The sequence below is a fragment of the Lagenorhynchus albirostris genome, chromosome 5, assembly GCF_949774975.1.
Source record: "Lagenorhynchus albirostris chromosome 5, mLagAlb1.1, whole genome shotgun sequence".
Classification (NCBI taxonomy): Eukaryota; Metazoa; Chordata; class Mammalia; order Artiodactyla; family Delphinidae; genus Lagenorhynchus; species Lagenorhynchus albirostris.
In genome coordinates this window covers 136,819,463-136,831,906 of record NC_083099.1, presented here as the reverse complement: position 1 = coordinate 136,831,906, position 12,444 = coordinate 136,819,463, and positions in this window count along the sequence as shown.

Below are 12,444 nucleotides of genomic sequence, written 5' to 3'. Positions count from 1 at the left end.
TGATTTGCATACGTTGCATCCCAGGGATGAATTCCATTGGGTCATGGTGTATAATCCTTTCTATGATGTTCTTGAGTTCGGTTTGCTAATATTTTGTTGATAATTTTGGCCTCTATATTCATCAGGGATATTGGTCTATAGTTGTTTTTTCTTGTGATGTCCTTATCTGGCTTTGGTGTCAGGGTAATGCCGGCCTCGTGGAATGAGTTTGGAGGTATTCCCTCCTCCTCACTTTTATGGAAGAGTTTGAGAAAAATCGGCGTTAATTCTCGTTTGACGTTTGGTAGAATGTGCCCGTGAAGCCGTCTGGTCCTGAGGTTCTCTGTGTTGGGAGGTTTTTGATTTCTGGTTTAAGCTCTCTGCTCTTTTGGTCTCAGCACTCTTATTTGATACAGTGTTAGAAGTCCTAGCTAGATCAATTAGGCAAGACAAAGAAAACAAAATGACATCCAAATCGGGAAGGAAGAAGTAAAACTGTTATTTGCAGATGGTATGATTCTGTATATAGAAGTCCCAAGACTCAGTGAAAAAAACTGTTGGAACAATGTAGAGAACAAACGTATGGACACCAAGGGGGGAAAGTGCGGGAGCGGGGGTGGTGTGATGAATTGGAAGACTGGGATTGACATGTATACACTAATATGTATAAAATAGATAACTAATAAGAACCTGCTGTATAAAAAAATTAATTAAATTAAAATTTAAAAAAACTGTTGGAACTAATCGATGATTTCAGTAAAGTTGCAGGATACAAAATCAACATGTGGAAATCAGTTTGAGGTGGATTTTTCCATTACTGGCAACAGAAACACACCCTAACTGTTACATAAAACTGCAATTATTAAAACAGTAACTGTCTCCACAGTAGACAAATTCATGGATAGATTTATAGGACAAAAGAGAATAGAGAAAGAGATTCATCGACATATGGAAATGTATTAAATGATAAAGTGACTTCAGGGACTTCCCTGGCAGTCCAGTGGTTAAGACTCCGTGCTTCCAATACGGGGGGTGCAGGTTCGATCCCAGGTCAGGGAGTTAAGATCCCACATACCCCAAGGCACGGCCAAAAAAAAAAAAGTGACTTCAGATTAATTGGGGAAAAGTAAATTACTCAGGAAAAGGTGTTGAAGTGGCTGGCCAGCTATTTGGAAAATGAAGCTTGACTTTCAACCTCACTTCTGTCACCGAAATAAAATAAGTCTCAAAGAGCTCAAGGATTCACTCTTAAAGAAACTATAAAACCTAGAAGGAAAGGAGTGAATATTTTTATAGTCTTGGGGTGACAAACGCCTTTCTAAGCAGAAAGGAAAAACCAAGAAATTTAACTATATACAATGTAGAATTTAAAGTTACCAAAAATAACACTTAAAAAATCAAAACAAACTAGAAAAAACTGTAATACATATATAAAGGAGCTCTGATAAATTGATAAGAAAAAAACTGAAAAGAAAAATGGGGAAAAGATAGGCATACAAATGGCCAATTAAAAGAAAAAAAAGAAATGAATGGAGATTCCAAATGAAAACAAGATATTTTTCAACTACCAAAGATTTCACTTTATGTTAAACTGACACATACACTGTTGGTGGGAGTGTAAATCAGTATAATCATTGAGTAGACATTTGACAATACAGATTACACCTTGACACATGCATATCTTTTGACTCAGTGGCTTCTAGGCCTTATCCAAAAGGAATACTTTCACATGGTAGCAAAAATAGTTGCACAAGATATACCTTGTAGCATTGTCTTCATTAGCAAAAAAGAAAAGAAGGGGGCTTCCCTGGTGGCGCAGTGGTTGAGAGTCCGCCTACCGATGCAGGGGACAAGGGTTCGTGCCCCGGTCCGGGAAGATCCCACATGCCGCGGAGCGGCCGGGCCCGTGAGCCATGGCCGCTGAGCCTGCGCGTCCGGAGCCTGTGTTCCACAATGGGAGAGGCCACAGCAGTGAGAGGCCCGCGTATTGCAAAAAAGAAAGAAAAGAAAAGGAAAAAAGTGAAAAAACGACTCGGGGGTGCATGATTGGGGGAATGATTAAGGAAATAGGCTAAGTCCACTAGGCACGTAATAAAACCTCTTCCCAGGGTCGCAAATGGCCTCTACTTTGCCAAAACCACTGGTCATCTTACCTCTCGGCAGCTGTGTGACTCGCGGACCACCCCCTCTTCCTGGAAGCCTCTTCCTCAGGCCCGAGGACACGTGGTCACATGGTCCTCCTCCCACTCACCGCTTTCCCTCCTGCAGTGTCTCTGCGCTTCTTCCCTCCCAGACCCAGATCTCTGTCCTTGACCTTTTTTCTCTTCCTTGACTGGGGAGATCATTCAGTCCATGATTTTAAAATTTCATTCATATGCTTCTCTTTCTTAAACCTGTATCTCTCCAGAGCACCGGGTATGACTATTCCACACGTCCTCCATTTCTCTACTCACAAGTCCCCTAGCATCTCCAGCAACATGGCTGAAAGAGAAACCAATGTTTCCTCCCAAACCCCAAGGTCCCCCTATCTCAGCCCCTGGTATCGTTGGCCTCTCAGTCCGAGAACCTAGTGTCATTCTTGTTTCCTTCTTTGCACAACAATTAAGCAGTAAGACACTGGGAAAATGCTACTAGCTGTGGACCTGTTATCCATTCTACCGTTTTTTCTTACTAACAGAACTCCAGTTTTCTTTGGGGGTAGCAATGTACTCAGATAAACACATTTATATTTCCTAGCCTCCCTTACATCTAGATTTGGGCCAATTAAATATAAGCGGAGTTGCTAAGGCCTCCAGGAAGTCATTTTAGCAGCTTTTTGTCAATGCCTGGAACACAGATGTGACACTGGAGCTATGCAGCCGCTTTATGACCACAAGGCAGCATACATGAAGTACTTGACTTTTATGTTTAAATCCTTGTGGCCTACACTCCAGGTCTGGCTTCTCTCGCCACCTAAATTGGAAATTAGGGAATTCCCTGGCAGTCCAGTGGTTAGGATGCCGCCCTCCCACTACAGGGGGCCTAGGTTCAATCCCTGGTCAGAAAACAAACAAACAAGCAAACAAAAAATTGGAAATTAGCTGCAAACAGACTTATCAGTGTCCCCAAGCCTCAGCAAACCGTAGGATCTTCTCCTGTTCCCTTAATCTTCCTGAATGTTTTTCTGCTGCAGAGTGATTTTTTTTTAAGGAACAAAAGAAAATTCATAAATCTGAGAGCTGTCTGACCATCTAACAGTTGACACCATCTCTGATCCCCAGGTTGGAAAACAGGGATCCAATAACAGACATATACAGGAGAAATCGCCACGGTAACTGGTTATGTAGCTCATAAACATGCACAGCCAGGCACCTGGGGAGACGGCTGTCGCTGGGTTTCAGAATGTCATTGCAAATGGGGCCCACTTGGAAAAACACTTTTTCCACTGAGCATTAGCACCACCGAGAGGGGGCTCAATCCCTTGGACTTGTTACAAAGGAACAAAAAAACGGACCTTTCAACTAGGCATTTTATTGACTTTTAAAACATACAGGTCACTGCCTTTTGGTTTTTTGCATTTCCACAGTAATTTCCTCTCTCTACCCCACTTCTTAATCTCTAAAGGTACATTTTTTTCCTAAATGGACTAAATAAATAAGTGTGAAAGGGTTGAATTCATAGCAGGATATGGGGGACATGTTGGCCGCGGGGCAGGAAATGTACTTACCAGAGAATCGATAAAGCAATCTCTCTTTTGAGGGTATGCTTTTGAATTTGGGAAACAGCCTGAGTTTGTCTGGCAAGAGGAATAACACTCAGCAGCCCCAGCCCTCTGCAGGATGCTTCGATGCAGACGCAAGTCTCAGCAGGACAGCCTAGAAGGTGCTAGTGATATGCTGAGAGCCTGGGGAGAGGTAGAGCCCCCGTTACGACTGCCGATTACTGGGACTCTTGCGCCCTTCCACCACCTGGCTAATTCTTGGAAACTTCTCTCTCCTGAACTCGGACTTCCGTTGGATCGGGACCCTTCCAGGAGGGGCTATCTAGGGATAAGCCAGTGCAAATTAAAACCAGATGCCATCAATTGACTTATTCAGCAGTCGTCCTCCTTGTGTTTAAGGCACGAAGAAAATAACCCTCTTTGCTCCCAGCGGGCAGGGCACGTAGGCAGGTGCTGTCTCTAGTCTGGGTGTCATGTAAAGGAAAGGGAAGCCCCGCAGGTAGCAGAATCGTGTCCCCCCTGAGGCGGGCTCGCACCCCCACCGAGCTTCCAGCTGGATGCTGGTAACAGTAGCTCCTGGCTCAGTTGAGATGCCGGGGCTCGGGTTTCCTCCTCTGTAACTGAGGGCGCCGACTGAGCAATTCTGCAGTCCCTGCCAACTCTCTTCGTTCTATGGCTGCAAACACTTCTTATTTCATCCTGGGGGTCAAGGAGAAGAGTAAGAGTGGTGGGGTGCAGGGAGCACCAAGGGCCCATTAAGGTGCTCTGCGTCTTTCTCTGTGGGTGGGAGATTGTCCAGCACAGAATCACCGGGTCCAGACAGACAGATCCGCAGGCTGACCTTTGGAATAACCAAACCTGCAGCTGGGCCTCAGGCTGCCTTTGTCCCCAAGTCGGCGAGGTCTGGAGGGAAACCTCAGAAGCCTCCTCATTTTTTTGAATGCAGGTAACCTTCCTTTTAGAATGCCTTGAATGGGAACTGACCTAAGCAAACTACTGCTCCCGCTGGAGTAGTTTGTTCAGAGCCAATAGGGGCCACATGACCCAAGCACCAGGAACGGGAACCTGGGTAGGTTGGCAGTTAGGGAATGGGTGATGTGAAGTGAGAGGTAGACGAATAGGTTGGGGAGAGGGGATGGTTATACGGCAGGTAGATGGTGCGCAGATGGATGGACGGATTGGTGGGAATGGTGGCTGGGTCATGGTAGGCGGGTAGGCGGGCGGATGAGTGAGTGGCTACAATACAGAGGCCACTTTCGGGACTTCCCCGGTGGTCCAGTGGTTAAGAATCCGTCTTCCAATGCAGGGGACGCGGGTTCAATCCCTGGTCCAGGAACTAAGATCCCACATGCCACGGGACAACTAAGTCCGAGCGCCGCAACTACTGAGCACGCAAGCTCCAACTAGAGAGAAGCCCGTGGGCCACAAGGAAGAGCCTGCGCGGTGCAACTAAGACTCTATGCAGGGGCTTCCCTGGTGGCGCAGTGGTTGAGAGTCTGCCTGCCGATGCAGGGGATGCGGGTTCGTGCCCTGATCCGGGAAGATCCCACGTGCCGCGGAGTGGCTGGGCCCGTGAGCCATGGCCGCTGAGCCTGCGTGTCTGGAGCCTGTGCTCCGCAACGGGAGAGGCCACAACAGTGAGAGGCCCGCGTACCGCAAAAAAAAAAAAAAGACTCTATGCAGCCAAAAATAAAAACTAAAATTAAAAAAAAGAGACCATTTTCATAATAGCTTTTAGATAGAAATGATCAGTGTTTACAATGATTCCAGAAAATCCTCTGGCTAAAGAGCAGGTTGAGAGACAAGTGTTCCTCGTTGGTTTAATGCTTTCCAGCTTGTGAGTTCACTTTTCACAGAACCTGGCTCTTTCAGCCAAGTTTTTATTATTTCTCAGCTGTCTTTTATAGAGTCACACCACAATGCCTTTCTTATCTTAATGGATCATTCATTCATTCAACAGCTATTTATTCATTGTCTACCTTTTGTCGGGCACCATACAACACGTTGTTTCTATTTTTTTTCCAAATAAAAGGGAAATGCTGACATTCTAGAGTAAGCAGACAAAAAGCATACAAGAAATGAATTTATAATCATACACTGTGATCAGTGCTGTGAAGAAAATGAGCGTGAAGTCGTGAGAGAATGATAGGTAGGTCTCAGCCAGAAAGAGGTCCGCAGGGGCCTCCCCAGGAGAAGATGTTGAAGCCAAGACCTGAGGGCCAGCAAAGAGCCAGGTGGGAGGAGAGCAGGGAAGGGGCCTCCAGGCACAGGACAGGGTGTGTGCAAAGGCCCCGCGCAGGGAAAGAGCTGGGTGTTCAGGGGCAGAGGCGAAGTGTGATGACCAGGCTGATCTCACATCCTGGTATGCTGGGACCATCCCAGGTCACACCTGTTATCCCAGTGTATCTGCCCAAAGTGCCCTGGTTTGGGCAATCTATTTCACAGTCACCCTGATGATAAGGAAGAAGGAAACGATAAGAAACAAGCCAGAGAGGAGTGTGGGAGCCAAGCGCACAGGCTGTGCAAGGAATTCTGCCTATTCCATGCACACTGAGAAGCCACTGGATGCCGCTTCTGTAACCTTCCCCACATACACTTAACAAAGGCAGCTGGGAAGTTTGAGACCAGGAATTTCCATCCGTTCGTAAATCAAAATATATTTATTGAGTATATCAGACACTGTGCTATGCACTGGAGATTTAAAAATGAAAAAGAGGGACTTCCCTGGTGGTCTAGTGGTTAAGACTCCAAGCTCCCAATGCAGAGGGCACAGGTTCAATCCCTGGTCAGGGAACTAGATCCCGCATGCCGCAACTAAATATCCCGCATGCTGCAACTAAGACGCGGCACAGCCAAATAAACAAATAAATATTTTTTAAAATTTTTTAAAAAATAAAAATGAAAAAGAGAAGGGAGTTCCCTGGTGAGCTAGTGGAGAGGATTCCAGGCTTTCACTACCATGGCATAGGTTCAATCCCTGGTTGGGGAACTGAGATTCCACAAGCCGCACGGCACGGCCAAATAAATAAATAAATAAGAGAGGATACACAAATGGCCGATAAGCACGTGAAAAGATGCTCAGCGTCATTAGTCCTTAGTGAAATGTAAATCAAGATAACAATGAGGGCTTCCCTGGTGGCGCAGTGGTTGGGAGTCCGCCTGCCGATGCAGGGGACACGGGTTCGTGCCCCGGTCTGGGAAGATCCCACATGCCGTGGAGTGGCTGGGCCCGTGAGCCATGGCCGCTGAGCCTGCATGTCCGGAGACTGTGCTCCACAACAGGAGAGGCCACAACAGTAAGAGGCCCGCATACCACACACACACAAAAAAAGATAACAATGAGAATTACCACATGTATTCGTTTCTTAGGGCTGCCATAACAAAGTACCACAAACTGGGTAGGTTAGACAACAGAAATGTATTGTCTCCTGGTTCTGGAGGCTGGAATTCCAACATCATGGTGTGGGCAGGGTTGGTCTTGTCTGAGGGCTGTGAGGGAGCATGTGCTCCAGGCCTCTCTCCTGGGCTTCTCTATGGTCATCTTCTCCCTGTGTCTTCACCTTGTCTCCCCTCTGTGCATGTCCATCCCTGTGTCCAGATTGGATAAAGTCCCACATTAATGGCCTCATTTTAACTTGATTATCTCCGTAAAGACCCTATTTCTAAATAAAATTACATTCTGAGGTACTGGGGGTTAGGACTTCAACATATCTTTTTGGGGGGACATAATTCAATCCATTATGTCATATGACCCAACAATTCCACTACTAGGTATATACCCGCAAAGAATTAATAACAGACTGAAATATAGATACTTGTACACAGTGTTCATAGCAACATTATTCACAATAGCCAAAAAGTGGAAACAATTCAAGTGTTCATAACCAAATGGATGGATAAACCCAATGTGGTATATCCATACAGTGGAATATTATTTGGTCATAAGAAGGATTTAAGTTCTAATACATGCTGCAATGTGGATGAACCCAAAAAATATTATGCTAAGTGAAATAAGCCAGTCACAAAAAGAACAGATAGTGTACAGTTCCACTTACATGAAATATATAGAATAGGCAAATTCATATAGACAGAGTAGAATACCAGGGGCTGTGCGGTGAGTGGATAGGGAGTTGGTGTTTAATGGGTATGGAGTTTTTGTTTGGAGTGATGAAAAAGATCTGGAGATAGATGGTGGTGCTGGTAACAACATAATGAATGTAATTAATGTCACTGTGTTGTACACTTTAAAATGGCTAAAATGGGGTTCCCTGGTGGCACAATGGTTAAGAATCTGCTTGCCAGTGCAGGGGACACGGGTTCAAGCCCTGGTCTGGGAAGATCCCACATGCCGCAGAGCAGCTAAGCCCATGCGCCACAACTGCTGAGCCTGTGCTCTAGAGCCCATGAGCCATAACTACTGAAGCCCACATGCCTAGAGCCTGTGCTCCGCAACAAGAGAAGTCACCGCAATGAGAAGCCCACGCACCGCAACGAAGAGTAGCCCCTGCTCGCCACAACTAGAGAAAGCCTGCACAAAGCAACAAAGACCCAGTGCAGCGAAAAATAAATAAATAAATAAATAAATAAAACTAAGCCAAAAAAAGGATAAAATGGCTAATTTTATATTTTGTGTATGTTACCACAACTTTAAAAAAGAAGATCTAGTTCCTGCTTTCCATGAGCTCACAGATGGGTGGTGGGGTGGGAGTGGTAAACAGATGGAGCTGGAGGGAGAACTGTTTTCCCTCCTGAAATGCCCCTTGGGAGTGGGCTTGGTGACAGCATCCACCCTAGACAAGGGCTGGAAGGGGTGGCTTCCAGGCACCCTGAGACTCCGCTGGTGGTGACAGGTAAGAATCCCAGGCCAGGCAAGGGCTAGAGCCAGCTCCAAGAGAGACCAAGATGATTTCCTATCAATGGTTTTCAAATCTAAAAGCAAAACACTGTTGGGGACTTTCCTGGTGGCACAGTGGTTAAGAATCCGCCTGCCAATGCAGGGGACATGTGTTCAAGCCCAGGTCCGGGAAGATCCCACATGCTGCAGAACAACTAAGCCCGTGCGCCACAACTACTGAGCCCACGAGCCACAACTACTGAAGCCTGCGCACCTAGAGCCCATGCTCTGCAGCAAGAGAAGCCACTGCAATGGGAAGCCCGCACACCGCCATGAAGAGTAGCCTCCGCTCACTGCAACTAGAGAAAGCCCGCATGCAGCAACAAAGACACAAAGCAGCCAAAAATATTTAAATAAATAAACTTATTTTTTAAAAATAAAATAAAAGCAAAACACTGTTGATGAAAAAATTAATTGATCTAAGAAAGAAATGGAAAATTTTATTTGAACCAACCTGAAGATTATAACCTGGGAGACAGTCTTTCAGAAAGCTCTGAGGACTGTTCTGCCTGTCATAGGTTAAAGCACAGTTACATAAGTTTTTCAGACAAAGGGTTATACATCAAACAGCATATTATCAACAGTTTACACAATCCAGATCTACACATACAAAGTAAGTAGTGGGTCATGGGTCATTTGGCCCCTTAAAGATTAAGAAGGAAGTTTATTTCTTAAGGAGTTGTGACCCTTTATGAGATTAAGAGGAGTGCTATCTCCTAAGGAGGTCTGGTTAATGCAGCATAACATCAATACATGCTAAAGGGGAGGGAGGAGGCCCAAATGGGCAGAGTAAATTTTTATGTTTAAATTTTCTTGTCTTGACATAAAATATGATTTTTATTTCATCAGTTTTCTCCTTTAGATCATTAATCTTTCAGTAGAAAGCACTAGGTGATCAAATATTTGGTCCCTCGATATGCTAGAATGATTGCTTACCTGCCCTGGGTCCATCTTGTCCCTTGATGTTGGTTCTTAATAACCTGGTTCTTTCTTTCCTTTTAGGGAGTTGTACTAATAAGATGTCTGGCAAGGGCTAACAGTCAATTCCAAGTTGTCCAATAGGACTTCTGCCAATTTTACCTTGCCTGTGCACTGTGCATGTTCATTAATTATATAGAGAACTATAGATGTGATCAAAATTGTCAACAGGAGTAACAAAGTAATTAGTAAAGTTTTCTTTTTTATTGAAGTATAGTTCATTTACAGTATTGTGTTTCAGGTGTACAGCAGAGTGATTCAGTTATATACATATATTTTTTCAGATTATTTTCCATTATAGTTTATTATAAGATATTGAATATATTTCCCTGTGTTATACAGTAAATCCTTGATGCTTATCTGTTTTATGTATAGTAGTTGGTATCTGTTAATCCCACACTCCTAATTTATCCCTCCCCTGCTCCCTCTCCCCTTTGGTAACCGTAAGTTTGTCTTCTATGTTTGTGAGTCTGTTTCTGTTTTGTATATAGATTCATTTGTATTGTTTTTTAGGTTCTACATTTAAGTGATATAATATTTGTCTTTCTCTGTCTGACTTAATTAGTATGCTATTCTCTAGGTCCATCCATGTTGCTGCAAATGGCAGTATTTCATTCTTTTTTATGGTTGAGTAATATTCTATTGTATATAGATACCACATCTTCTTAAGCCAATCATCTGTTGATGGGCACTTGGGTTACTTCCATGTCCTGTCTATTGTAAATAGTGCTGCTATGAACACTGGGGTGTATGTGTCTTCTTGAATTAGAATTTTCACTTTTTCCAGATATATACCCAGGAGTGGAACTGCTGTACCATATGATAGCTCTATTATTAGTTTTTAAGGAACCTCCATACTGTTCTCCTTAGTGGCTGCACCAGTTTAAATACATCCTCACCAATAGTATACAAGGGTTCCCTTTTCTTCACATCCTCTTCAGCATTTATTGTTTGTAGACATTTTTATGATAGCCATTCTGACCAGTGTGAAGTAGTACCTCATTGTGGTTTCAATTTGCATTTCTCTAATAATTAGCAATGCTGAGCACATTTTCATGTGCCTGTTGGCCATCTGTATGTCTTCTTTGGAAAAACGCCTATTTAGGTCTTCTGCCCATTTTTTGATTGGGTTGTTTGGGGTTTTTTAGATATTGAGTTGTATGAGCTGTTTGTGTATTTTGGATACTAACCCCTTGTTGGTTGCATCAAAACTAGAATTTAACCCTGGTGGTCCAGTGGTTAAGAATCCACGTTCCAGTGCAGGGGATGCAGGTTCAATCCCTGGTCTGGGAACTAAGACCCCCACACGATGCAGGGCAACTAAGCCTGCACTGCACAAATACTGAGCATGCGAGCCCCACTAGAGAGCCCACGTGCTGCAGACTACAGAGCCCACACGTTCTGCAGCCCACGCGCCACAACTAGAGAGAAGCCTGTGCACTGCAACGCACATCCAGTGTGCTGCAACTAAGACCCGTCACAGCCAAATAATAAATAGAATTTAAGATTTTGGATATTAATCCCTTGTCAGTCACATCAAAACTAGAATTTAATATCCACTGAAACATAATCTTTTTTCTCTCTAAAATTACCCTAATTTCTACCAAATGTAGCCAAATTAAGACTAATTTGTTTGCCAAGTAAGTCTGGTTAATGACCACAGAGATCCTTTTAAATTGTCTGTGCTGGAACTTTTCATAAGGAATCTCAGATTGAATCTTTCAAAGGCCAGGAAAGCCATGCCAAGGACTTGTCACAGAGTCCACCTGCGATATCCAAGGATATGGATGAATTCCTCTCTTTTCAAGGTTCCCATAATACCTTGAGATTCTTGTATCTTAGGAGGTGGCCTTTCTTATTTACCTGATAAGACTGCTGGGAGCCTAAGAGTTTCCAATTTCAGGAGGGATCAGGTAAAGAGAAAAGATAAATGTTCCAGTTTCACTTACAAAGATATAATTTATCAAATTGCCGTTAAGTCATAATTAGCTTGAGGGGAAAGATTTCCTTATATCTGGAAAACACAGATTAAAAACCAGTCATATTTCAGACAAATAACCAAAGAATTATAACCATATTAATCAGTTCACTCAGTCTTATGTAATTTTTTTTCCATTGAAGTATAGTTGATTTACAGTATTGTGTTAGTTTCAGGTGCACAGCAAAGTGATTCAGTTATATATATTTTTTCAGATTATTTTCCCTTATAGGTTATTACAAGATATTGAATATAATTCCCTGTGCTATACTATGGGACTAATTCTTTATCTTAATCCTCTATTAACAGTTTTAGGAAGCCATCAGTATTTCCAGTAGAATTCTTTAGTTTCTTACCCAGTTCAGCAGTACGATCTGAAAATTATCAGAAACTCGTACTTGTCAAAAAGTCCTTTCTATGAATCTTTTTGAAGATGAAGCCTTTTTTTTTGCAAAAGCCTCAGGTGAAACAGTAATTATCTACCTGATTATAACGCAATTGACAAAGAAACTTGGTTATTGCTCCGACAAATATTTAAGATCATTGCTAGCATTATGACTGATAACGTTTTACAAGGACATTTTCAACTTTTAGGAATTTCATATAATTTCTAGAACGTTCATATTAATGGTACTTACCCATACAATATATCCTAAGGTTTATCACCACTCCTTTGACAGTGCTCCCCGTGTAATTTAAGATACCAAATAAGCCCAATTAGTTTAATATTCTTCTCTCTCAGATGCTTCAGGGGCCCTCTCTGAATATTTAGGACTATTAATGAATATGTCTGGTGCCACTAAGACATTTTCTGTTTGGAAGAACAAACAAGTAAATGTTTTCTAGAAACCATAAATAGTATTTATAAGTTTTTAGTTTCTCTGTAAAAGGAAGCCTATGTTCAGTAACTAATGT